The sequence below is a fragment of the Balaenoptera acutorostrata genome, chromosome 10 (genome assembly GCF_949987535.1).
Source record: "Balaenoptera acutorostrata chromosome 10, mBalAcu1.1, whole genome shotgun sequence".
NCBI classification, from domain to species: domain Eukaryota; kingdom Metazoa; phylum Chordata; class Mammalia; order Artiodactyla; family Balaenopteridae; genus Balaenoptera; species Balaenoptera acutorostrata.
In genome coordinates, this window is record NC_080073.1 from 30,309,009 (window position 1) to 30,336,562 (window position 27,554).

The following is a 27,554-nucleotide window of genomic DNA, read 5'->3' on the forward strand; positions in this document are numbered from 1 at the left end:
ACTCTTAAAATACACATCTATACCCTCAAACTCACCCGAGGTCATACAAAAGAATGAACATATTAAAATAGGAAATATGTTAAGTTTATGATCCTTTTAAATGGGACATCAGATCATGTCCCTCCCCTATACTTTGTAAAGCCAACCAGGACCTAATCATGGGAGGCCTTGTAGGCCACAGAGAAGGACTCAGGATAGAATCCAGTCTCATCTCCCCTGACTCTGCCCCACACTCTTGCCTCCAGCTTTCCTGTTCCCTGGCGGTTACTAGATTATGTCAGACAAGCTCCCGCCTCAGGGCCCTGGCATTTTTTGTCCCTCCTGCCTGGAATTCTCTCCTTTCCTCCCTCCATTCAGTATTTGACTGAAATGTCATCTGCTCAGAAGGGCCTTCCCCAAGTCCCCAACCTAAAATAGAGCCCTGTTTCCTCCTATCCCTTAAACTTGACTTATTTTTCTTCATAGGGCTCACGATCACCTGTCACCTATTATAGACTTATTTGTTTATCTGTACCTTCCACTAGCAAGTAAGTGTCCGAGGACAGGGCCATTGTCTTTGGCACTTAGAACAGTGCCTGGCATCTCAGGGGTGCTCAAAAACACTGAGCGAATGAATGAGTGACAATATTTCTTTAGAATCTAGACCTTTCTCTGGGCCAGGTACTACACTAAATGCTTCACTTGTATCATCTTTAGTCCTCATAACAACTCTATGATGTAGATGCTACTATTTTCCTGATATGTAGGTGGTGGAACTGAGGCATAGGTGGGCAAAGTAACTTGACCAAGGTTCCACATCTAACAAGTCACAGGCCTAACTTGAGCCCAGAGCCCATGCTCTTAAATATTAAGTCAACCCTTTAGATACTCCCAGGGGTCCCCCCACCCCCAGAGCAGCTTCACTGTGTGCTCTCCCCAGAGCCTGCACCCCAGGATACTGTCTTAGAGCAGTGCTGTCCAATAGCAACAGAATGTGAGCCACACATGTCCTTTTACATTTTCCAGAAGCCACGTTAAGGACAGATTAAATTAATGTTAATAATATGTTATATTTACCCAATATATCCAAATTTAATGATACCTTTATAATATGAAAAATTCCTAATATAAAAATTATACAAATATAAAAAATGAATGTGATATTTTATATTCTTTGCTTAGAGTAAGTCTTTGAAGGCCGGTAGATGTTTTATACTTTCCGCCCATCTCCATGCAGACTAGCCACGTTTCTTAGTTCTCATTAACCATGGGTGGGTGGTGGATACTATGCTGGACACTGCACTTGTGAAAAGGGGTTGATCTCTGGAGTTAAGGAGATCTGGTTCCACTCCTGCACTTACTGTGTGACTTTTTCCCAGCTGTTAAACTGGGGTTCTGATATCTACGCCATGGGACTGAAGTGAAGATTAAATGAGTTTTCCATACGTAAGGCTGCACACCCCTAGCACAGGAGCTGGCCAGATGGCTTTCCCTCCCACCCAGAAAAGAGAAGCTTCTGAGCACAGCCTTCAGGGCCTCTCTCCTCACTCCAGTTGAGCCCTTTGAGCCAGCCAGTGCCTCTGCTTCCACTGTCTGCCAGGGGTGGGGAGGTCTCCAGCAGGAGGGAGAGAGTGGGGCGGGGGGGCCCCTGGCTCGAGGCCTTCTCCCCTGGACCATCCACCTGAGCTTTGGAGAAGAGGTGAGCCTCCTAGCCCCCTTGCAGGGCACATTTATAGGGCTCTGCATATCCCCAGGGGTCTCTTCCTGGACAAAATAACCCTTAAATCCCCAGGGTGAGCAATCAGCTATCTCTCCTATCAGCGGAAGAGAAAGTTTCCATCTCCCTACTGAGAAAAATCCGAGACTCTGAGCATCTTTGGGCTGGAAGGGAGTATAAAGAGGCATTACTTCAACCTGTTGTTTTACAAAGGAAGGAACTGTGGTCTAGAGAGCAGATACAACTTGCTCAGGCACACACAGTGATGGTACAGGCTTAAAACTAGACCTTTGTATTTACAGTCTATCTGAACACATGTAGAGATGGAGCTATAGAGATTTCCCTATATGGGCAGCTGACACCTCTGTATGGGATACGTTCATCTTTGTCTTTTCACAATCTGCATTTCATTCTCAGCACTAGAAACTCGGGAGAAGCAGGGTAGTGTGAAATAGTCTCTATTCCCAATAACCTTCAACTGTGTTTTCTTGCCAGTTTTCAACCCTTGATCTTTTGGTGCCACATAGAACTTGAACGTAATTCACGTTAGCCTATTTGTGAGTAACTGAAGTAAACCATAACTTATTTGACCATCAGTTTCATAGCATTAAAATACAACATTAAAGATGTCATCTCTGTTTTTGATGAGAGGCTCTGCTTCAGGTACCAGACTTTTACCCATCAGCCTAAGGATTTTTTTGGATTGTAATCTCAGCTTACATACAAGGCAAACGGAACACAGTTCTATCAACTTCAGTGCCTTTTAAATGGTGGAAAGGAAAAAATATAATGACCCCATTAGGCTGTTAAATGTGCTGAACCCCGACAAATTCTCACCGTCATGATCCTTGAGTATTTGTCTATAATCCCTCAGCAAATATACCTTTTATTCAACTACAGAGTTGTAGACACTCCAGACACAAGTGCCATTAATTAAATAACACACTCAGCAAACTCTCAGAGCCATTAATTATCAAAGGTAGCCTGTTCCACACTTGGCTCGAAAATTCTATTATAACAGGAGAGACAACTAGAGCGAAGGAATATGCTGGAGGAAGGTCACCCTCAAAAGCACGATAAGAAGAAGCTGCCAGACAAAGTAAATGACAAAGCACGCAGACCTCTTAGCTTTTCCTTTGCCCCCTGGAGGATTTGAAGGAAGGGAAAGTGTTTCCCATTGTAGGGACTTTCTTTCTCAAAATTAGTTTCGTTCGTGGTAGACGGAAGGAAATATAAAGTAATCCTTTTTCATTTCCACTGAGTCTCGGGGAAAAGTAATATCAGCTAAAGATTTAGAGACAAATAAAGGCTGTTCTTCATCAGCTCCATCAGAACGAGGAAGCCTTTTAGGGAGAGTCTCTGAGAGGCACGGATACAGGGAAGTGAATGTCCATGGACCAAACAGGGAAGACAGAAGCCTTAGTGCCTCCAAGTGGGACACGAGAACATGCCCACGGAGCAGCACGAGTTGCCTAGGGGTGGGTTTGCTCTGTTCCGCCCCCTCACTCCCAACACCAAGCCTCAAAGCTTGTGTAGCTTCGTTTGCCAGGACACAAGGGGATCAAAGAGGAGATAAGCCCTGCCGGGCTGCGGTAAATCACTCACAGCCACAAGCGCTGGCATCATCTTTCTTGCATGGTCACTATTCTTTGCGTTTGACTTATCCCTTCAAAGAGAAGAGTGACAATGCTGAGTCTGTGGCCACTCCACAAAGGACAGCCCCGGGGTGAGCCCCGACCTCGCCTCAGGACAGAGGTCTGCATCTCCCCTCCTGAGGGGGGCTGGCCACATGGTGCCCGGAGCTGCTTTCTGTGCCCCCCTCAAGGTGACAAATGCGGAGGATTGGGAAACAGACCCTGTTTAAAGGGAAGTTAAGGGTCTTCCCTGGTGGCGCAGTGGTTGAGAATCCACCTGCTGATGCAGGGGACACGGGTTCGAGCCCTGGTCTGGGAAGATCCCACATGCCGCGGAGCAACTAGGCCCGTGAGCCACAACTACTGAGCCTGCGCGTCTGGAGCCTGTGCTCCACAACAAGAGAGGCCACGATAGTGAGAGGCCCCCGCTTGCCGCAACTAGAGAAAGCCCTCGCACAGAAACGGAGACCCAACACAGCCAAAAATAAATAAATAATAATTAAAAAGCTCTTAAAAAAAAAAAGGGAAGTTAAGTAACACCCTCTCATAGTAGGAAGTTGTGTTATTAATCCGCATGTGTAACCAGCCACAGAGGAACAGTTTTGAGTGAGAAAAAGTGCTGGGAAGTTGCCCTGCTCTCTTGAGCCCATCCTCACATCACTGGGTTTCTGGCCACTGCACTTGGGGAAGGGTAACCCCTTCCTGGCTGTAAATGGAAGGATAATTGCGTCGCCTCGGTTACTAATCAGAGTGGCTCTCTGATCCTTGCCATTTCTTCTCCCCCAGCTTCTTTTTTACCCACGTACTGTAAGAGATTGCCATCAGCAGCTTTTGTGGTCCAATTTCTGAGACCAGTTTATTAAGAAAAAGCTGAAAAGCAGGGGTCAGGGGTGCCTGCCCTTAGAAAATGGCTCACCTTGCTTTTGGTGTGAGCAAAATGACTTTCCATGGCTGTCTGCCTGTATCTCAAGCCTGCTACAAACCAAGAGTTACTTTTTTAAAAAAAAGAGAGAGCTATTACAGAGGAATTTTATGTTAGGGTCTCACAGCTTTGTTTTGTGGCCGAGTGTAGTTACTTTGTTTTAAAACCATTTCTGTGTCAGCTTTGGGATGGATGCAAAACAAGTTAATTTATTCATGCTTGTGGGCAAGAGGCACTACCTTTGATGGACAATACTTGTCCTGTACGTGTGGCTCTGCTAAGAGGGCAGAGGACAGACAACCTTAGTAGAAGTTGAATATTTGCCACTGAAGGCTCCTGAAACCTGTCTCCAGCAACTGAATTGCTTTGGGCCTTTGGAGCATTTTACTGGGAGCACACTCTGGAATTGAATGAAGAGGGAGACGAGCTCGGAGTCTTCACCTTCACACTTAATAATTCCCTGCCAGCCCAGGCCACACTCCAGATGGTTAGATCAGAATCTCTAGGGCAGGTGTGGAGGCTTGGCATTGTTTAGACCTCCCCAGGGGGTCTAAACCACAAAGCAGCCTAGGTGAGAAACACTACCTTAAAGAAACAGGGAGGCAGATTGCGTTTTTATGATCCCAAAAGTTCCTTTGACACTCTACCAAGGTAGATTACCTGGGGTCAGCTCCCACCCAGGTTCATCTTTAGAAAGAGAGACAGTGATCTGTTTTCTTAGCTTCAAGACAGAAGGGACCTCCTCCCCTGGGCCTCTAGGATGTAGGAGGGACGGGGTTAATAGGGAAGAGTCTCCTTCACTGACACAGTAAGAAGAGGTTCCCTTGAATATACGCAGAGGGTGGTTGGAACTGTTGGAAACAGGAGTCTGCCCCATTTTTTTGTGGAGAGAGACTTTATGGAAGCCTGATGATGCCCGCATGTTTACGGAAACATTGGCGTGGTTCAGTTCAGACCACGGCTGGGATCCCCTGGCCCCCTGCTTTCACCCTGTACTTACTCAGGCAGGACAACAAACTGCAAATCGACTCCAAACACTTTCCTGAAGGTTTCAGGGAGAGATGGGCGAAAGGATTACAGCCCACACAGCAGATCTTACTCAAAACTTACTTACATCTTCTCCATCGGACTGTTTTATTTTCCTTCCTAATTCAAAGCTCCCCTCTCCCAAAATCTCTTCTACCCTGCAGAGCCACGGGGCCTCCCTTCTGTCTCCATCTCCTGCTCTGTAAAGCCAGCCCCTGCTCTGAGCTTCATGATGCCACCTGTTCCTCCTCCAGCGTGGCCTTGCAGGGGGACGGGACAGTCCCAGCTCATCTTCACTGTGTTCCTTAGGAACACAGAAATACTTGAAAAGCACGTGTTCAGGGGGATCAGTCAAACCTCGGACATTCTGGGCTTCTGTTTTCAGAACTCCAAAAGCCCACATTTTCTGGACTGCTTACCTGGCACCCGATTATCTACTGCCTTGCCTCACCCTGTGTGATGGGTTTCCCCAAATGGGCTGGAAGCACCCCGAGGATCTCATTATTCAGCTCTTTGCACCCTCCTTAGAGCCTTCTTCATGCTTCAGTAAATACATGTGTTGATACGCCCACATAGCATTGAAAACACCACTGCCTAGAGGTGAGATCAAAGGGAAGTGGAGACACGAAGGGCACGAAGTACATGTAGTCCAACCAGAAGATGGCAAGGTGAGTCCGTTGCCCAGACGTGCCCTCTTGGGGAACGAGGCCGAATCTCCCCCCGTGTAGCTCAGCACTGACTTTCACTTGCTTGGACGCTCGTGGGCCTCTGCTGCCTGGTGGCCTCTGCCTGGCAGTGCAACACAGAGAGTAAGTAGTGATGAGGACAGCAACGGAGGCTCACACTGGTGGGTCCTTCTGATGCGGTAGGCACGGCTCTGAGCGCTTTACGTGTGTTAACCCCCTCAGTCCTTCCCGCAGCCCCAACCCTGCACGTCTTACGTCACCCACACGCACACACACAGCCAGTAAATGACGAGGCTGGGCTTCCGCCCCAAGTCTCAAAGTCCGACGTGTTCACTCGCTGTGCTCTGGCAATGAAAAGCGGACTCTTGCCTCCCGCAAGCTTCCAGGCTAGCTGGAGAGAAGGAACTGCTGAAGACAGAGCCTTAAGTAGCCAGGCGGACAGCTTGAATGCCAAGGCCGTGTGAGGCATGCTTTGCAGAAGCATCAGAAGCAGACTGACAGAACGCCTGCTCAGGAATGGACGCAGAGGCATCCAGGGAGATTCAGAAATTACAGGGCTGGTGTCGGGAAGGGCGGGTGAAGGAAATAACACAGGGCCACGGTGTTGAAAAGACCAAAACTAAAACCGAGGGAAACTTCTCCTAGGACATAAGTCTGCCCTCGACAGGTGAGGCGGAGGAAAAGAAAGGACACATCCATTCTCAGGCCTGCACAGGTGCCTCCGACTCAGAGTCAATAAGCGTTCAAGGACAAGGGCAATGACGAATGATCGGGAGATGCCGCACGTGTGCAAGCAAGATGGGCGGTGCTGGGAGCAAGAGGGGAAGATCCCCGCGCCACACAGGAACGAGACAGGCCCCCTTCTGCAGGGGGTGGGGAGGGTGCAAATTGACTGGTACCTACCCCCTACTTTCCACGCCTCACTTACAGACATCAGTGGACCTGGGGAGGCGGGGAGGGGATCCTGAACCGAAGTGTGAAGGCTGAAGCAGAAGTGAGTTGCTTTCTGTGTTCTGGATCCTGGAAGGGAGCAGATGTAATTCCAAAGGGATGCCCTGCCAGCCCTTTGCTCTCTGGCCTTCTTATGAACTTATAGAAAAAGTATAGTGCTAGACTCACTAAAAACTCACTCCATGAACCAGAGCTGAAGTGTGTGCCCGTGTGTCCTCACCCAGTGGGGCTGAATGGGCCCGTATTGAGGTATTGAGCATATCCTTGAACTACACACCAGAACGAGCAGGAAGCTGGGTCCTTGCACCTTGGCCTCCCAGGTCTGTGTCCACAGTGTTGCACTCAAAGCCGTAAATAGCGAACAGTAAGTGAAAAGCCATGTAAATCTTCACTGAAGTCTCTGGAAAATCCTGAAGGAAAGTCCATTTGTGCATCTCCACAGTGGTTCTCAAAATCTCTTCATATGTCACACCCATGGTAGCTGCCCCTAATATCTCCTAAGAGCCCTTTCTTTCAACCTCCCCCGAATTGTATGAAATCTAGCCTGGAAAATTCTGCTCTGTCTCCCCCTCCTATTTAATTTTCCCTTTCCTGGAATGGTCTGCCCTTGTAGTGTCCTCCAAGAAAGTTAGCCCCAGCTAATCCAGCTCCTGACCACACCCACGTTACTAATGCCAGTAAGTAAGGCCCAGAAGCCAAGGCTCCGACAGGTTCTCCTTTGGGGTAAAGAGAGGGTATCAGAGCTATGAAATACATTTCTATGAGCTAGGAATTATCTTTTTTTTTCTTTTTCTGCAAATAAGATTAAAGGGCTTCCCCCACTTTCCTATTTTATAAGTAGAAATCCTTTGTTTTAGGCCTGGCCTAAATCCTTCAGGTAACTTGGCCTTGAAGCAAAGCTGATTCTGCATGCTATATACTAGCTCAAGAATTCCCCTGATCCAGGGGCGGGTGCCTCAGACTCATATGGAGGCTTGTTAACAAGCACAGATTCTTGGCCTTCTCTCCACACCTGCTAATTCAGAATGTGGAAGGCAGGCTGGAGAAATCTGTGTTTTTCTTACAAGCTTACCAGGTACTTCTGATAATGTCTATGTTTGAGAATCTATTCTTATCTAATTCAAGGTCTGAATTGGCTTCATTTTGTATATAAGACTTGCGTCCTTAAAACAGATTAAGAGACCATGTGGTTGACCTCTGGGGCCTAGGCTGTGGGTAGAAGCCACAGAACAGGTGGAGATCCAGGGAGTACGGGCATCAGCAGGGCTGGAATCCACCTATGTCACGCCACCGGCCCACATCTATATGGCTTCATGTAACATGTTAATGGCAATCTAAGAGATCGGCAGTAAGCAAATTTACATTTTGTTTATTGCCATGGATCAAAAAAAATGCTATTTGTCCTAACTAAATGTCTGGTTTATGTTCTGTCATTTCCAGGCACCAAAGGAACTCAAACAAATCCCAAGGCATAAGGAAATGGGCCTCGTGCTTTAGGACCCTGCGGCACTGAAAATGAAACTAAGCAGACTTTATTACATCCTACAATTCGACAGCCTTTTGCAAAGCGTTTTATTATGCTTGTGGAAGCAGTCGGGGTTATGTTTCAATCACAGTGACTGACAGGCTGCCTTCAAAACGACAGCACCCGTGGCCCTTCCACACTTCCTTGGCTATGTACTTAGAATAGAACCTTTTCTAAATTGTCCCTTGGCCTGGATGGAAATAAAATGATAGTTAAAATATTTAGCTTGCATGTTGGCTAACTTAAAAATTGACATTTGGGGTCCTCTGAAAGGCACAACTGAGGATGTTGATCTCTCAGATCTCCTGTGCTTCCTGCAAACCAAAGGTTTGTTAAGGCTGAGAGAAGATTTACAGAGTTTCCTTCATGGTAGGTAAGATAATAGAATGAGAAATGTCCACCTTTTCCTCGGTTATATTCTCCTCCTGCCTTGGGTGCAGAGAGGCAGTCTTAAGCTAGATGGCAAAATTAGCTTCAGGAAACTAATAAACATGTAATGTGCTGATTGGACACCGTTCTGGGCTGCTGGAGTGGTAGGAATGTAAGGAAAATAATGGGGAAGCTCTCAAAATTGGTTGAGGAAGCATGCCCCTTGCCCGTAACAGTCAATTTCTTTAAGGAAGGATGACAGAAGTAGGCTCTTTCTTTCCCTCTGGTAGATTAATAAAACAGGGGATTCGAGTTACAGAGGAAAAAATAAAACACGCCAAGAGCACTGCTACAGAGAGCCCAAAGCAGGACTTTTCTTTTTCACAAAAAGCCTCCTTGAGAATCTCTTTTGGCTTATGGGCTACTCCCTGACCCCAGCACCATCTCCAACATAGGGTGTGTTAGTTCCCTGTGACTGCTGTAACAGATCACCACGAACTAGGTGGCTTAAAACAACAGAAGTGTGTCCTCCCCCACTTCTGAAGGCCAGCCGTCCACAATCCTGCCAGGCTGGGCTCCTGCAGAGGCTCTGGGGGGAAACTCTCCTCGCTGCTGGTGGCTGCTGGCAATCCTGGAGTTCCTTAGCTTCATCCTAATCTCGGCCTCTCTCTTCACACTCCTCCTTTCCTCTCTGTGTGTCTCTCCTCTGTGCATCTCTTATAAGGACACTTGTTATTGGATTTAGGGCCCACTCAGATAATCCATATCCAAGATATCATTTACAGATTCTAGGGATTTGACATGGACATAGCTTTTACAGAGGGGCCACCATTCAACCCACTGCTTTGACTGTTTTTCCGATACAGGATATGCCAGCAGACTGAGCATGACTGAACTGCATCTGGTTTCCAATCTTCTTGTATGTCCTTGCCAAAGCCTGAATTATTCATTGTTGGCAATGCCTTCTTGAGACCGGGAAGTCTTCCGGTTCCCAAGCCTAGCTGAAAGTAAAAAGCACTGCAATCTGAACTGGATGTGTTCAGAGGATAAAATGCCGGTGAGGGAAGATGGCAAATACTGGTAATTTCCCCCAGCTCAAGGGTTGCCGATTTGCGGTCCAAAGAAGAGCCCTAAAAATACCAATTTCTTTTATCCCCAGCAGGTCAAAGACTGATTCCAGCTCAGTTTCAGTAGCAAATGTCACCAGAAGCCCTGGCGCCTGCCTTCAGGGCTAATTCCACATTTCACTCATTGGCTTTTGGTCAAGGAAGTAAATAAACAGTCACTGATGAGACAGTTAGCTGAGCCATACTGGAAGCCTACTTGCAGTTTTGTTTTCCATTTTGCAATTAAAACCCTACAGGAGCCTCATTTCTGCCTGTCCTCCCATGGATCTCCTCCGTTCAGTGCCCTCCTGTAACCCTGCCGTGGTTGGGAGGGTGTGGAGGCCGTGGGTGAGAAGGGCAGCCCTGAAGCTTGACCTCCAGGCCAGCCCCACGAGCCCAAGCTTAGCTGGAAGTCACAGTAACCCAACAGGGACTGTTTACAGTGCCTTTTAAGAGGTGTTTCAAGAACTAACAAAGCCTACCCATACTAACAGGGAAAAACCGACTGTGACAACATTTGCTAAGGTGGGTCTGCTCTGCATGGAGATACTACAAAAGGCAATGGAGAACAACACTTAGGTCAGAACAGTGTCCCTGGCGTAGCCTTCTTTTTCTCTCTGATTTCTTCTTGGGCACAAACACCCACTAAGCTGCTGCTGTTTGGCTCAAGAGCTGGAGAGTTGCTCATTTTACAGTAAACAGTGGATCACTGCATGTGTGTATGGGGTCCATTTCCAGTGCTGTGCTCGTCAGTGCAGCAGGCACTCTCTATGTTGACAGCATTCCAAAGGAAGGCATCTTCTGATGACCCCTGAGTACTCACTTTCCAAACTCTAAGCCCATTCCTTATCTTTACTGTTCCACCTGCCATCAAAATCCAAAAGGTAGAAGAGAACGATACTCTATTTTTGGCAAGGAGCTTGAAAGGACCTTTCCCCATGATTGTCTTCACCACAGCTGACCCCAAATTATAGAAGAATACTTCTCGGACCCCATAAGTTCTTTCAGATTGTGAGAAGGAGCTGTGTGTCTCATTGAATGAACATAAACCTGTCCCGTCCATCCTTCTCTGTGTCCAAGCTTGCAACCAAGGTCTGGGCAAGGACTTACTTTTTACGATGGTCTGTATTTGTTGGGTATGCTTGCACGACTTGCTGGTGAAAGAAGGAAACTAACTTTTGGTGTGTATTTATTGTAGATACATTTGCAAATGCTATTTAATCCAAACAAGATCCCTATAGAACATAGATGCAAATTTAGGCTCAGAAAGGTTAGGTAACTTGCTCAGGGTCACAAAGTTGATAGTAGGTGGGTTTGGGATCAACTCAGGTCTGATTCCCAAAACCTACGCTCTTTGGAGAAGAATTGATAACCAAGGACTTTCAGCAAATAAAATAAATACCATTTCCAATTTCTCTCCTTTCTTGAGTTGGCAGGTTGGTCCTTTGTACTGATGTTCAAAGGGGAAGGGGGAGGGGTAGTTAAGGGAAGGCAGGGACTATCCAAACATTCTCAAGACGAGAGCATCCCTTTAATCATATAAATGAAGGCAACTAATGGCATTTCTATAACTTAATAACATATGGGAAGGGTATTACTAAAAATGCTTACTATGACTATGCGGGAAATGTGTTAACCAAAAGGTCAACAATGATTACCTATTGTAGAAATAAAACAACATAAACTAATTGACATGTAATTACTTAGTTACAGGGATTGAAAATGTGTCAGTCCCACTTGGAACCACCACACCCCCTCAAGCCAGGCCACACACTTGCAGCTCACTTCAGTTCTAAGATCATTTTGACCACCTACTACGCATGGGACTTGAAGGCTATGGACTCAGCGCCCAAAGTGGGGTGGCCCCTAAGGTAAAGCTGGAAAGTGGAGCAAGTGTGGGGTGCAGAGGGCAGAGTGGGAGGAGCAGGGCCAGACGCTCAGCAAGGACACAGGCCCAATTCTAGGCACCTGAAGGTTTCTTTCTGAATCGATTTTTCTTTCTCCTCCTCATCATGATAGATACCACTTACAGTACATCCTTGTACCAAGAATTATGCTAGGCATTTTCAAAGCGTTATTTCATACAAGCCTCACAAAAATCAACCAATCTTCCTTCTTTCCTTCCTCCCTTCCTTTTTATTTTTACTTAACAAATACTTATTTGACACCTATTGTGTGCCAAGTACTGTATGTACAGGTGCCGGTGCGACAATGCTGAGCAAAAACAGCTGGAAGGAACTGTTATCCTCCTTCTGTAGAGGGGGAGTGAGCCTGAAGGTTACAGAGTTTGTGACTTGCTCAAGGCCACACACTTAAGAATGAGTGTCCCAGGCTTCCCTGGTGGCACAGTGGTTGAGAATCTGCCTGCCAATGCAGGGGACACGGGTTCGAGCCCTGGTCTGGGAGGATCCCACATGCCGTGGAACAACTAGGCCTGTGAGCCACAACTACTGAGCCTGCGCGTCTGAAGCCTGTGCTCCGCAACAAGAGAGGCCGCGATAGTGAGAGGCCCGCGCACCGCGATGAAGAGTGGTCCCCACTTGCTGCAACTAGAGAAAGCCCTCGCACAGAAACGAAGACCCAACACAGGCATAAATAAATAAATAAATAAACCCAAAGTTTAAAGAAAAGAAAAGAATGGGTGTCCCTGTCCTGAAGCCTGGGGCTCCTTCCCCTGAGCCGAGCTGTGTCGCAGAAGTCAGGGGGAGGGGCCACAGTGGATGCCCTAAGACCATCTCCTGCTCTTCCCTGCAGACCAGGCCCAGTAAACCCACCTACTTTCTCCAGATCAAAATGAGCTGGGGAAACTCAATGTAGGCTACTAAGGTTCAGTCTCTGTCAAGTCAAAGAGCATTTACTAAGTATCCTCTGTGTGTCCATCCTGGGGGGACCCTGAGAGCAACTGGGGCTTTCCTGTACTCTTATTCCACCTGGAAATGCCCCACTGTCCCCTCACACGTTGGACAATATAGCAGCAGTTTGGCCGCTCTCTGTGTATTCTACCCAGTCACCCTGGCCGGGGGTGACCATATCCCTCTCCCACACTGTTCCTAAGGAAGGCTCTGGAATAATACTCCCAGCTCCTAAATGAGCCCCATGCTGCTGGTCCAAGGTCATACTTTAGTAAACAGACTTCCCATCCAGATTGCTCAGGTCTTATTTACCCATCTTTCTGATTTTCTCTCCTGCCCCTCCCCTCTTTTTCCCTTTTTCATCCTTTCCTTTTTTTCTTCTCTCTGCCAGAAAACAGACAAGTTTATAATCTGAAGACACAGCTTAAAGCACTGGTTTTCAAGCTTTAACCTCCATCAGTGTCACCAAGAGGGCTTCTAGAACTGATTGCAAGGCTTTACCTGCAGAGTTTCCGACTCAGTGACTCAGTAGGTCTAGAGTAGGGCCTGACGCATTCCCAGATAATGCTGCTACTGGCGGGTCAGGGCCCACACTTTGAAAACCGCTGGCCTAAAGGGATGATTTTTTTTTTTTCCTACAAATAAACAGAATTTGATCTTAGTGCAGAATTCAGCTTGTTTGCCAGGCCCTGCATTTAACATATCCTAGTCCAGAGGTAACAAACTTCAAGTTAAAGCCAATCAGGCCACTCAAAAGCATCTCCAGTAGGTTTTTAGAGTTATTTAACACTGCAGAAGACTTCTTGCCTGGGCTAATTAAGTGATTAGTTTAGATGGATAGTAGATGAACAAAGGGAATGGGGGCGGCTACAGCTCACTACCGACTTAATAAAATGGTGCTAACTTCAACGAGAGGAGCAGCATGGGTTTAAAACTGGGCCTAGCTGCTGACGTCCGTGTTGTCAATGTTTCTATCTTAAGGGAAGAGGAGCTCACCCCTGCTATAGCTGGAATGCGCTTATGCAAAAGGACTCTTACAAATGCGTGACCCTGCTTGGCTTGCTTGGTCAGAGAACTCCATCATAAGGCATGGGTACCATTTTAAATGAGTGACATTCACGTCTACCTCCCAGAACTGTGTATATCCAGCAACCCAGTGGCTTGGTGTATGGGAAGCAGCTACCTCAAAAACCCCACTGTGGTCATGTTACTGTTCAAAATCAAGTAAGGGGTAAAAGCCACATATATCTGTAGCTTTGGAAGTTTGTTATCAGCCTACCAGTCTCACATTTTCAGGAGAAGGGATGGGGCAGGTATTCAGCATTCATTTTGTATCAACCGTGGACCATTGACCTTTTGAGGCAGGCAATACTAGCCTGGTTTTACAAACAAGGAGAGATGATTGATGATGATGGTGGCGATGATGACGACGGCAGTAGCAATCATAGCACCTAATATTTATTAAGCACTTACCATGAGATTATGTTCTGGGCATTTTTTCTAGGTACTCTATATTTTTAACTCAATCTTCACAACAACCCTATCAGTAAGTTCCATTATCATCCCATTTTACAGATAGGAAAATTGCAGCACAAGGATGTGCAACTTGTCTGTGGTTACCCAGTTAATAAGTGCCAGATCTCGGATTTGGATTTGAACCCAGATGGTGTGAATCCAGAATCTATGATGACACTTTCCTGGCTGAGAGGCAAACCCAAGGCAACCAAACTCTGAAGTCCCATCTCCCCACTGCCCTGACCCTTATCCCAGGGAAAGAGCCTGGCGGGGCTATTTCATTCACAACTAAAGACCAACACAAAAATATTGCCCAGCACCATCTCTTTATCCCTCTGGAGAGCTGGGCTTTGTGTATTCATGAAGACGCTCAGCAACTGATGCACGGAGCCAACTGGCTTCGAGAGACAGTGGCTCCACGTTGGAAGTCAGCCCCAAAGAGGGAAGGGATGTCACTGCGCCAAGCGCAGTTTCCTCAAACTTCAGTCCTTCACAACCTGCCCAGCCTTCGGCATTTTTGCTGTAGCTACATGATACCTATGTTATCTGCCTAATATGTTTTCTTTTACTCAGTTCTCTGTTACTTACACGTGTTCAAGGAAACTTAACAATCACAGTAGCAAATGGAAAACCAGTATCCCTTGCCATAAATAGAAGCTAACCACAGGATGAATATAAAGTTATTAAATTCTAACTGCATACAATCAGCTGCTGAGAGCCCTGCCTCTGAGGCCTACCTTCTCGCTTCGTTATAAAGGGACGTTAGGAAGTGTTAGAGAGCTGTGAAAACACACTAGCAGCAGACAGAGTCCTGCTCCTTGAGGACTGATGGGGAAGTGGAAAGAGAATAACTTCTCACCTTGTGACTGGATGGTGTTTTGGATGTTTCGTCTGCTGACCCCTGAAAATCGTCTGCTGCCCCAGCAGAGCTCTGCCTCCCACTGCGGGCAACTCAGACCCAGCTGCGAGTGAGTGGCCCGGCTGAGCCCTATCAGCCAAAATGAGGCTCCTCTGCAGCTTCCTGTGCACCGGGCACATCCTGAATAGGGGGAAACTATCTCAGGTTCAGGTGCCTCAGGGAAACAGGCACAAAAATCAGGGCGAGAAAAATGATTACACTGTCAAAGAAGCAGAAGAAACTTCCAAGGTAATAGTGATCACTGAGGAGTGTTTCCTTTGAACAGAAATGCCTTTGATAGCACTTTCCTCTGTTCTCCTGGTAGTTTGTTGCAAGAATGAATAAGCAGGAAGAAGCAAATGGGCACTTCTGTGTTTTACCAGAATCTAAAGTGATGGCCCAGTTCCAAGGGGGAAAAATCTCTAAATCTCCATATCCATTTAAGGAAAGAAAAGGGGAGGGGAGGGGAGGGGAGGAAGAGAAATAAATCCAGCAAGAGGGTCTGGTACCATGCCTCACCCCTCCCCCTTCCCCAAATCCAAAGATCCTGGAACACTCTTGTCTTAAGTAACCTGAGAAAGTCACTACATCCCCCTCCTCCCATTCTTCTAACCCAGGCTTCTCTTCTCTGGCTGATAGAGTCCCTTTTTGGTGATGTAAAGAATGTAGATAGTGATAAGCTTTAAAAACTTACTGCATGGCCATTTTAAATAAGAAAAATGTCAGACCCAGCAAAACCCTCTCCCCATACAGTACATGGAGCACCCGGACACCCCCATTGACAGTCGTTTTACATGATGGTGCTGGTGATGGTAAAGCTCTTTCCGTGGAGCAAACAGGTGCTTTACCTCCAACAACCAGTGAATCCGCACAGCAACCCAGTGAGATGAATCCTATTATTCTTCCCATTGTACAGACTAGGAGATTGAGGCTGGAGAAGTTCAATAACTTGCCCGAGGTCATAGAGTTAGTTAAGTGACAGAATCCGGCTCACACCTATGTCTGTTTTGCCCAAAAGTCTTGGTCTTAACTACCATGCTCTGTTGAGTCTCTGATGGAAATGAGCTAAATATTCATTATCATTTCTATATAATTATCTACAATTAATTTTATGTAATTAAGGCCAACAGAGAAACTAATAGAAGCCAAACCCTTCCCTGAGGCTCTACTGACCCAATGTTAGTTTGCAAAAGACGTAGGAGCCTGATAGCTTTCTCAGATCAAAATCTTATTTCTCCTCTCTGTGCGTATTACAGATCAAGTACGAATAAGGACAGTCAAATCATAGTAGCTGAGGTTTACTGAGTACTTATCAGATGTCAGACATCATGCTGAGTGCCTCCCATGCATTCTCTCTCTCAATCCTCACCCACCACCTCGTGGGACAGGTGTTGCCCATGAGAAAACTGAGGCTCAGGGATGTTAATAACTTATTCAAGGTCACTCAGCCTGTAAGGGGCAGAGCAGGAACGGTGAACCCAGCCAACTCTCTTCAGAGCCCACACTAGAATCTCGTAGAACAGGAAGATCAAGGAGCACATGAGTTAGAGACATTGCACTTTCCTTTTCCAAAATTGCAATGATGGATGAAAGGAACTCATGGAAACTTCCTGGGTACTTCATACCTACTAGGCCTTTTTCTAGGCAAGTCATCCAGAGCAAAGACCAGCTAGAGATGAGCTCTTCACCAGATTTCCATGCTTTCTGCACTGCTGCATGAAAAAGAGAATGCCATCTTTTAGGGTCTCAGGGAGGCTGTCTGTCTACAGCAGAACTCACCCCTAAGTCAGGGTTGTCTGTGTACACGACTCAGGAAGGTTTGGAGAGTAGGGGGATCCAACAGGCTTCCAGAATTAGTGTTCCGGAAACTCTTTAAAGCATCCACCCTATACATTTTATGTTTCCTGATCTAGCTTCAGTGTACAGACTCGGATTACTTTTTACTGTTTAATTGTGCAGAATGAGAAGCTGCTCCACCTAAGATTGCTTTAAACTGGAATGCACAAGTTCCAGAGGGAACTTGCTAAAGAAATGCATAACCCAGGGCCTTCCCCTGGGAATCTCATTCTGTTGGTCTGGGATAAGGCCCAGGAAAGTGCATCATGACAACCAAGCCCAGGAGACTCTTCTATGGGTGTTCAGAGAGCACAGGCTGAACAACGCTGCTTTAGATCTCTCCTCTCCTTGGGGGTATAATCCCAAATTCAGATGTTTCCTCCTGCAGCACATTCTTGGACCACTCCCACCTAACTCTGCACCTCAGCTGTGACATGTCACTGTCACTGGGGCCTTTCAACTTTTTTCATCTATTTCATGAATAAGTGAGTGAGAGATACAGGTAGAAAAGGAGGGAGGAGAGGAAACACAGAGAGAGAGAGGGAGAGAGAGAGACTAAGCTCTAATGACATGGTCTGAGCTTCCTGGATCTAGCTATACATGATGCCAACAGACCCCTGGACTTTCAAATTATGTGAGCTAAGAAATTTACTTAAACAGCTACTAAGCAGGTATAGGAGAGAAAGGAATAAATCAGTAAAACAGACTAAGGAATAAACAGATCAACGTGCATAACACCATCGTTAAATAAAATGACCTAATCCCACTTACCCTGCCTCTGTGGGGCAGGCCCTCTGTGTTCGCATCACCACCATGGCCATTACTTCAATCTAATTCTGTGGCTTAACTGTCCAGGGTTCTGTACCCCAGGGAGCCGTGAGTACACAGCTGATGACTGTGGTTCCTCAAGGATGACCGCATCAAAAGTAAAGCAAGAAAAACAGAAATTGTGTCATGTCGCCATCTTTATGTTTCCAGTATCAGCAGCTGATTGAGAGCAAAGTCCCTGCTGAAGCCAATTCTAAAGTGCCTCGCTGGTTCAAGTTTTCCTGCCAGAGGCTACAGCGAAAAAAGGAAGTGAGTCAATGGAACCAGATGCCCTGTGGCTTCTTATTACTGCAGATTAGAACTGGGAATCCAGCAGGGGTCTCCTTACAAGTGTAAAACAGTGAGGGGCTCTTTGTGTCTCTTACCATCTCTAAAAAGCTTTTTTAAAATGTCTTGCTTTCCTCCTTTATGCTTTAATATTGGACCCCACGTTCCCTGGGATCTTAGGGGCATGAATTCCCATTGTAAGCTTCTGACTTTTGTTCCCTGATGCCAAGTTGTTCTTTTGGAGACAGAAACAGGATTGAAAGCTGGCCCATGGACCCAGAACATTCCTGGCCTGGTCTGAATGCACAGCTACTGTAGACAACAAGCCTAGGTTGACTCTTTCTCCTGGGAGTCAGCAGCTATCCCAAGGCTGAACTCTGTGTTCGATGCTTCGCACACATTCCCTCATACAACTACCCTCTTAGGATGTCCTTCAGCCCATTTCACAAATGAGGAAAACCGAGCTCACAGGGGTTAAGTGATTTCTCCGACATAACAAAGCAAACAAGTGGCAGAGGCTGGCTGTGAGCCCTGCTCTATGGGACTCCAAAGCCTAAGATCGTCACTAAAAAGCCTGGAGGAGCAAAAATGAGCACGCATTTAGGGACAGGAGTCAGCAAACTGTGGCTCACTGGTTGAATCCGGCTACCGATCTTTTCGTAGAAAAATTTTAGCACAACATGACTATACCTGTCATTTACATATTGTCAATGGTACATTCCCTCTACAAGGACAGAAGTGAGTTGGACAAAGAACTTGTGGCCCTCAGAGCCCTTAAAAGAAAAGGTTTGCCGACCTGGGTTTAGGACACTGAATTTGGGAGTCAATCTGACTCAAGTCACTTCCCCTTGTCAGCTGTGTGTTCTCCAGCTGTTCTCACCTGAGATTTGGGGCTCCCAGGATCACTGGCCTGAGGGAGGCCATAGTGAGAACTGAGTGAAGCTTTGCATTTCAAGCACCTAGCATGCTTAGCAGGTATGTAAGGAAAGCCAGCCTCTCACTCGCCGCACAAGACTGTAGAACACCCCAACGCAGCAGGAGGGCGTGCCAACTCTCATTAGCGGACAAAGAGCAGGGCTGAAGCCCTGGGTGGGGGCAAAGGGTGAGGACTCCGGCAAACTATCAGACCAGCCATTCTGGAAGGTGTGTGCTGGGGAAGCTAGTGAAGTAGTCTTGTTCAGGCTTCAGAGGCGGCACTAGGCCTCGGGTCGGACAAGGACGCGAAGGCCGGCTGCAGACCAAACTGCTGAGCTACACCCGGGCCAGCACACATCGTAGACCACTAGGTAAGACAGAGAGGAAGTGGTGGGACTTCTTGCACTTTGAGGGTCTGGCCAGCCCCCGGGAATCAAGAACATTCCAAGACTTACGAGTTAAGACCAAGGCGTTTGTGACAATAAGCAGAGCTGCAAACTTGCACGCAGGCTGATTGTTATCAGCCTGCGGCCTGGTGCTAAAAGCTGGGCTCCTTCGATTGGCAAACTGAAGTCTCACCCGTGGGGTGGACGCACCAGCCGGGACCTTCCCAGCTGGGACTCCAGATTGCTGTTCAAGGGACTTCCCAGCGTTGCTTGGATCTGGATGTAGGTGCTTCCCCAATTCGGTGATGTATAAGCCTCTGTTTATTCTTTCTTAGTTAGTTATACTATTCTTAATTAGTATACTGTAACCTTTGTTAATTCGATAAACTCTCTCTAAATTCTTGTTTAACTGAGTGTAGAGTGGTTATTTTGCCAGAGAATCCTACAAAACTTGAAACCGAAAGTAAAGTTTTCGGCAAAACAGGTGTGGGACTCTGGTGACTGGCCCCATCGGGGCAACTCAACTCCTTCCCTGCCAGACCGTCCTGGCTGCCCAGTCTCTGGAGCTGGGCTCTGAGAAAGAATACCTAAGAATCAAGGTCAGTCTAAGTTGTTCTTTATACAGGACCTTCAGGGTTTTTTCTCCTTCTTTCAGCCCAACGTTAAAAAAAAAAAAGGCTGTAAAAAATTAAACGGCTCCCCCAGGAGTCTATAATCTCATTGATGTATCAGGGATTCACATGCATAACTCCTCTTAACACCAATGAGAGCAGAGCAAATAGTTGATTTTCTTTATTGCAAAGGTGAAAAGTAAGTGTGTTTATCCTCTGTATTTGCAAGTCATCAGTGATGATTAAACTTAGGGATGAGCTGAGTGGGGCACGCTGAATGCATTTTTACGCCAGCTTCCTTTTCTTCTTCTTAAAACATGAAGACTGTCTTGAAAGAAACCACAGGTCTCCAGTTGGCTTCACTGGAGTCCACACAGGGGCTCTTTGTGATTACGCTAATAAATAATCACAACAATCCGATACTTCTCTCTTAACACAACCCAGGGTTTTATCCCACTGAAAATAATCTCACATCAACGTGGCACAAGCACAATGCAACATGGGTGACAGCCCAGAGTTACAGGGAAGAAACTCACTATGTGAACGTGTTCTCCCCAACACTGTCACCCCTCAGTTTCCCACACCAACTTGTTCCAGCCAAGAGGAGAGATTGTGAGCTCAGTGATACATTGAATGCTCCACTCAACTTCATTAACTAGAGCTAAATGCTAACACTCACAGTAGCAGCTTCCAGCACAAATTAGTATCCATAATAAAGCATATAATTAGCCACATACCCAAATGCTCTCCATGATGAATGAGCCCCCAGAGCCCCCAGGCTGCTGTTTGATTTTCCTGAGATAGGTCTGTAGCAGCCTGCCTGGTTCCCAAAAGCTTCTGGTCCAGCAGCAAAATGAGCATCTGAGTTGACAAGTTTCTGGACAAATTCATCCAAAGTCAATAATGGAAGGTCAAGGAGAATTATCTGCTTTCCTGCTGTAGGAAGGGCCCACAGGGAGTTAAGCTCAAAGTCAGGTTACAAGTGGAAGTAAAATGCAAAGTTTTCCCAGTCACCTGCACTTAAGCCCTGGCGGGTGAACACCAAGAGGCTCTGGTCAAATCTGTACGGGCACAGACATCTCTAGAAATGTCCGTCCCCTGAATCTGGGTGGCTGGCCGCTTACAAAGGGCTTGCAGACCTGCCACCCCTCGCTGAGAGAGATTAGAGGACTTGCCCTGCGGGGTAGCAGAAGCTGTCACCCCAAAATATGTAACTCTGGCACATGGAGCTGAAGGCAATCAAGACCCAGCAGATTCAGGAAAAACCTTTTAACTGCCTAAAAGAATTTAGATTGGGGGCCTGTACCAGGAAGAGAGCTATTGCCAGAGATCACTTTTTCCCCCGAGACACTTACCTGCCTGCCAGGAGGACCCCTGTTTACCAAACATCTCCTCCTCTCACCTTCCTGTGAACTGCCTGCCCCCCTTTGAAGCCCAGACCCCTATCCTTTTCCTTCGCTCAGGACAGTACATCAGCCTCAATTGTCCGGCTGCCTTTGAGTGTCAGATCTTTGGGGCTCCCATAGGTACATATGTAATTCTATTTTTTTTTTCTCATGTTAATCTGCCTTTTTATTACAGGTGGGTCTCAGCCAACAACCTGGAAGGATAGAGGTAAAATTATTTTTCTTCCCCTACAGTGCAAAGGTGCATAGGAGGCAAAGATTGAATTTGAGCCTAAAACTTCAACGGTGGTTCACGGCAGACGAAACCTTGACTGAGCACCTATTCCATACCACCCCCTATGCCAGCATGGGGGCGCCCTCCAGCACAAATCCATCAGCTCCCTTCAGCGCAGCCCCTGACTTGGAGTCTGTCCCTCCATCTCTCTGTCTCTCTTCTTGCTCCTCTACCACTGCCCGAGGCCGAACCACTGTCCCCTCTGGTCTGACTTTGGTGACGGCCTCCCAGCCCCTTCTCCCAGCTTCTAATCTCCTTCTAGTTTATTCTCCACACACCAGCCAGAGTCTCACTAGAAGCTGTCAAGCAGGGCCCACCATTTCCTACTTGAAAGCTCACAAGGGTCCCTACTGCACACAGACTGAAACCCGAATGCCCGTCCCTGGCCTCCAGGCTCCCCTAGGCCCTGCCCCTGCCCGCCTCTCTGACTGTGCTCTCCTTTGTCCTCCGCAAGGTCCCCCTTTACTAGATGGATGTTCCTTTTTATAACCTCAGGTATACCAAGATCTCTCCTGCCCGAGTACCTTGATATTTGCTCTTGTCCTCTGCCTGGACTGTTCTTTTCCTGACTCTAGCCTTAGGTGGTTTTCCCTCAAGCTTCAGGTCTCAGCTCAAGTACCGCCTCCTCCAGGACGCCTTCTCTGCCCACGCTCTGCTGAGGCCCCTCCCCAGGACTCCCCGCGTCATCCTCATGTTTGTTTCATCCCTCCCTCGCATCACACGCAGAAAACATCATGTGTATTTGTTTACCCTGTCTCCCTCACTAGAATGCAAGCTTACGAGGGCAAGGAATTGACCCTCTTATTCATGCTATAGCCACAGCACCTAGCGAAGGGGAACGTCAGAAATTCTGAATAAGAATATGCTGATTGGATAAACAAGTAAGTGAAGAGCCGACAGTCTAACAGCAGTGCAGCGTTCTCATCCATTATCCCACAGCCGCCTTCATACGTTAAGCGGGACTCAGACACTGCGCACAGGACTTCTTCCACGGGACAGAGCAAGTGCTTGTTGGAACTGAAAAAATGTCCTTAGAATAACAAGTACTCCCGTGCTTTCCCCCAGGACTGAATTTCACTACATCAATGCATCCAAACTCAGCAGGATATCCATAAAGTGGACAAGCTCCTGGGCAATGGGAGATATCCCATCAACCATTCTTCACTTGCTAAGGAAACTCAAGGATCCCGAATGCAATGGGCAGACCAAGGAACAAGGCTGACAGAGGGAGAAGGTGAGGATATAAAAAGATCATAAAGGTGATCTTTATGGTAAAGGTGATTCTAAAACTTCTTTCCGGGCTCATCCAAAGGACAAGCCATGTGCATATCCAGGTCTACTCAAGAGGTGTCTCCAGAGGTCCTATTCGTGGACTTCTTACTGAACTGAATCCTTTCTAAGCTTAAAGGAACCTGCAGAAAATGCTCCTCTTAATTACTCTGTTGTAGAAGCACTGCCTTTTCGTTAGCTGAGAGCACAGGCTTAGAAAGCTTACCATTCCAGGCTCTGGGCCCAGGTAGCTAAAACCCTTCACTCCAGGACACAAAGTCAAACCCAGAACTTTGCTTTCTGGACTTCCATTGCAGCCATACTCACCAATGGAGTGCATTTTATCCACCTGAGAGATCAAACCCTAGCCCTGTCCCCCACCCCTCAATACCACTTGGGCCACTTTTATGGAAGCTGTTTTGAAAAAAAAAAAAAATCCCCCAGTCCTAAGTAGGATGCACAGTTCAGTTTTTTCTACGGTCAAACCTCCCTAAACTCTGACAAGCTCCAAGTGGGCAGAGGTTTAGTTCAAGACTCCTCAGAGAGGCGCTAGCTGGCTCACAGTCTGTGGCAGAGATGTGGGACAACTCAGCCAGAAAAAGGAAGATTTTGGTAAACATAGTTTACTGCTCCAATAGTGAGAGCAGTGGCTCTGACAGCTGTTTGAAGTCCCACACAGTGGTTTGGGTTCTGAGATTTCCAGAAGAGTTTCCGCAGGATGCTGTTACTGAATTGGGTGTATGTGCGTGGTGTGTTGTGGTCTTGTTATAGCCGCTTATTTTAAGCCAGCTTCCCTTCACGTTGCAAATAAATACATAAAACCGGCTTCTGAGCATCAGGAGGGCTGCATGGACGGTGAGTTATTGATTTCTCTACGTAGGGATGTTCCCTAGAACAAGGCCAAGAAACTAACCTCTGCTTACTTGGAGATCTGAATACAGCCTTCTGGACAGCCCCATAGGCAAGAAGGTAACTCTGTTTTTCTCAAGAAATTAGTTGACTACTGTGCATTAAGAACTGTTTTAAAGCTCCCATGCCTCCCCTTGTAGCGAACTGATTTTCCATGGGTGGTTGGTCCCCTGTGTATGATAAGTAGGTCTGAGGAAAGCACTGAATATATTCATTTAAAATAGACTCTCTGCACTGATGGCTGAGAAATTTCCAAGGGACTATTGCACTAGAGTGCTCTGCATAATTGAACACTGCGTCTGCAAATAAGACTAATAACCATAGTTGTTCAAATGATTACCATATCATAGCTCTTAATCATCTACCGGAAGTGCTTCTGATGGGAAGCCTTTTTTCATGATCAGTCAACTTTGCATTGACAGTCGTCCGTACAATTGGAATGGCCACCCACTTCTCTCCTGGCCATCTACCTACTCACCTCTGTCCTTGGCTGAATTTCTCCACCTGTAAAATGTGGAAATGGGACCAGATGATCTTGGAGGTTCTTGAAAGATCTGACATTCTTTTTTGGGTTTGGAAGAATGAAAGCATCCTCTTTCAGACACTCTCTCTATATATGGAAGCAACTGCCATGGTTACTACCTTGTATGAAGTGGAGCTGGTGTTCTGATTGTCCCTACAGCCCTTAGTCCTAACCAGTTTGCCCTGATCTTTGGGCAAAGGGAAAGTAGAGAGCAGAGTCACTCTGTGTGACATGAAAGAACCGAAAGGCAGAGAGAAATATGTGCGTTTCCTGCTATTAACCAGGCAAGTACTATCCTATTCTCAGGAGAGATAAATATGGCGCTCAGGAAACCAATGTCACAGGTTTGGCTGTTATATTAGTTGCTGGAATTCTCTGTACAGGCTGGTTGTAATACTGTCTTCTGACTACCGATTTGATAAATCAAGATGGGTCTGCCAGAGTCCCAAAGATGTGGGGAGACAGAGCCAATAGCTTGGTATAATTCCCTCACACACACAGCCAAATACACATGCATGTGTGCACACGCCAGAGCTGACGGCAGCAGCTCAGTGCAGCACAACCGGGGAGACTTAGTTTTTTAGTGAACTTAGTTAACACGTGTTTGTGAAATGCGATGCCCAGTGGGCACAAGTGAAATACTTCACCTGCTCGCCACGGCACCGAAGCAAGTCTCCAGTCCCCAAAGCTGGTACAGCAAGCCCGCTGTCCCCACCTCTGCCTCACGGCCATGCAAGGCTGGAGGCCAGGCTGCGAGCTCTGCAGGCAGAACAAGCCACTAGAAGGGCAGCGTGCGATGGCCCATGGGGCACAGACCTCGACCTCTGCAGCTCAGCTGTTCCACCCCCCCGCCGCTCGGCGGTGCAGGGCTGAGCGATGAAGACCTGGAGCTCTGGTGTCTGGGCCCAAAGGGCAGCTTCTCCACTTGCTTGGCTGGAGGCAGTGGCGGGGGGTGGGGGCAACAGACCTGTCTGAACCTCACTTTCCTCCTTCGCAGAATGAGTATAAATAATGGCATTGGCCTCAGTCCAAGGGCAGTTACGCAGAGGAACTGAGATGAGGCAGAGCATAAGGGTGTAAGTCTGGCAAGTGATACACAACGAGTTGCCTGTTGCTGCCGTCACCAATGACCACAAGCTTGCTGGCGCAAACAACGTGAATTTATTACCTCACGGTTCTGGGAGAAGTCTGATACCAGTTTCACTGGGCTAACACCAATGTGTTGGTGGGCCAGCATTCCTTCTGGAGGTTCTAGGGGAGAATCTGCTTCCTTGTTTTTCTCCAGCTTCTAGAGGCTGCCTGCATTCCTGGCCTCATGGCCCCTGCATCCCTCCTCAGAGCACATCCCTCTCCTCCTCTCCTCCCATCTCCTCCTGCTGCTGCCTTCGACTGTCCTGTCTCCTCCGCCTGACAACCTCTGTGATTGCATCAGGCCGCCCCGACAATCCAGGGTCATCTCTCCATTTCAAAATCCTCAATTTAATTACAGTCTGTAAAGTCTCTCACACCATGCGACGTCACGTACGTACAGGTTCCATGGATCAGGATGTGGACATCCTTCAGGGGCCATTATTCACACATGCACCTACGTGTGACTTTTACTATGATGCTCTTTTTTTCTGTCCTTTTCCTTTAGGTAAAATGCACATCCAGCCAAGTGACACATCTGAAATGTTCAGTTTTTGAATGTTTACTTATTTGCACCCTGGAACCCACCTCTCAAGCCAAGATGAGAATATTCACAGCCCTTCTCCCCACCCCCAAGGCTCCCTGCTGCCCCCTCCCTGTCAGTACCCACCTCCATCCATCCTGAGGAAATTACTACTTTGATACTTATCCTCACAGATGACCCTTGCTGGCCCTGAAGTTCATATGAACCGAATAACGTGGCGTGAACTTTTCTGCATCAGGCTTCTTTCGCACAGTGTAACCCCCGTAAGATTCCATCACGTTGTGGAGCGTAGCACTCCATTTTTTTGCATGGTCATATAATTGATATTATGATCATTCTTCACCTGTCCTTTCTGTATACATCCAAGTCTCAGACCATAAACATGCTTCTAGTGTTTCAAGGATCACGTTGAACATCACCTCTATAAAGCATTCCCTGGTAGCAATACGCCCTCTCAGTCAGAAACGGCATCTGTAGCCGCCTCCTACCCCACTGTATGTAACCTGGAGGCCCCACTCACACTGCAGCTCTTAGGACCCGGGCACAGATGTCAGGCACTACCTCACCTGCTCCTTGTGGACAGCACGCTACGCCCTATTTATCTTTGTATGAACGGCAACCCTAGCACCATGCCTAGCGTACAGCCACCCAAGCTTAATGGTATCTATTGCATTATCTCCATAGCCATTTTCTTCTGAGAAAAGATGCACTGTTGCTGCTTATTAATTGAAACCTACATGTGCAAAGCATGTCTGTTCCCTATGTGTATCATAAGATCCACTAACAGGAGGCAGTGTGGAGATTTCCACACTATCTGTTTTCAACTCTGATCAGAAACAAACGCTTGGAGGCCAGGCTTTTTTGGGGTAGGCAGGACTTTGAACTCCTGACTTCTATAGGTTTTCTCCTCAAAGTAGAGTAAGACATTGTAATCAAGAGTCTAAGTCCATTTTTGAGGTTGGACTGCTGATTACCTTTAAGCCCCATCCTTCCCCGTTACGACTTGCCCTTCCTCTGGGCACTCCCTCCCTCGGGCCTCACAGGGAAGTTCAAGCCACTGGAACCCCAGCCTTAAGGGGAACACTAACCCCGGCCCATCCACTACGCACTATGAACACCTGAGGCCACCTGATCCTTCCCTCCCCCTCTGCTTACTTAACTCTGAACAGAACTTGAGCCCTTCTCAGGGAATCCTTTGGCCGTTTATATATAATTAATAAACTTTATTTCAAATCCACTGGTGCTATGTGTCTTGTATCCCTGCATCTATAAATTTTTGGGTGGGTGGGCTCCCACCCAGCACCCAGCACCCAGCACACAGCACCCAGCATCCAGCATCCAGCAAGGGATGCCTGGTGCCCAAATAAGACAGAAGACAGACATAAGAAGCTCCATTCTCCACAGTAACAATATAACCTCACCTGAGAGTGGAGGCTGGTTATTTTTGTGTACATGTATCCATTGCTCCTTTTTCTGGA

The 27,554-nt window shown here is 47.2% G+C and overlaps 1 protein-coding gene across 17 annotated transcripts in view; it reads left to right on the forward strand.

Annotated features, from left to right (window-relative positions):
- Positions 1-27,264, forward strand: part of FHIT (fragile histidine triad diadenosine triphosphatase) — a 1,493,627-nt gene extending 1,466,363 nt beyond the window's left edge. For 14 of the 17 annotated variants that reach the window (XM_057555627.1, XM_007192363.3, XM_057555625.1 and 11 more), the window contains one exon: positions 8,356-8,633. The gene's annotated coding sequence lies outside the window, so the exon portion shown is untranslated. Of the gene's footprint in view, positions 1-8,355; positions 8,634-21,604; positions 21,638-22,768; positions 23,053-26,040 lie in introns of those variants that run through there. The other 3 variants (XM_057555632.1, XM_057555631.1, XM_057555633.1) reach the window with 3 other exon arrangements.
- Positions 27,265-27,554: the final 290 nt, after the last annotated feature.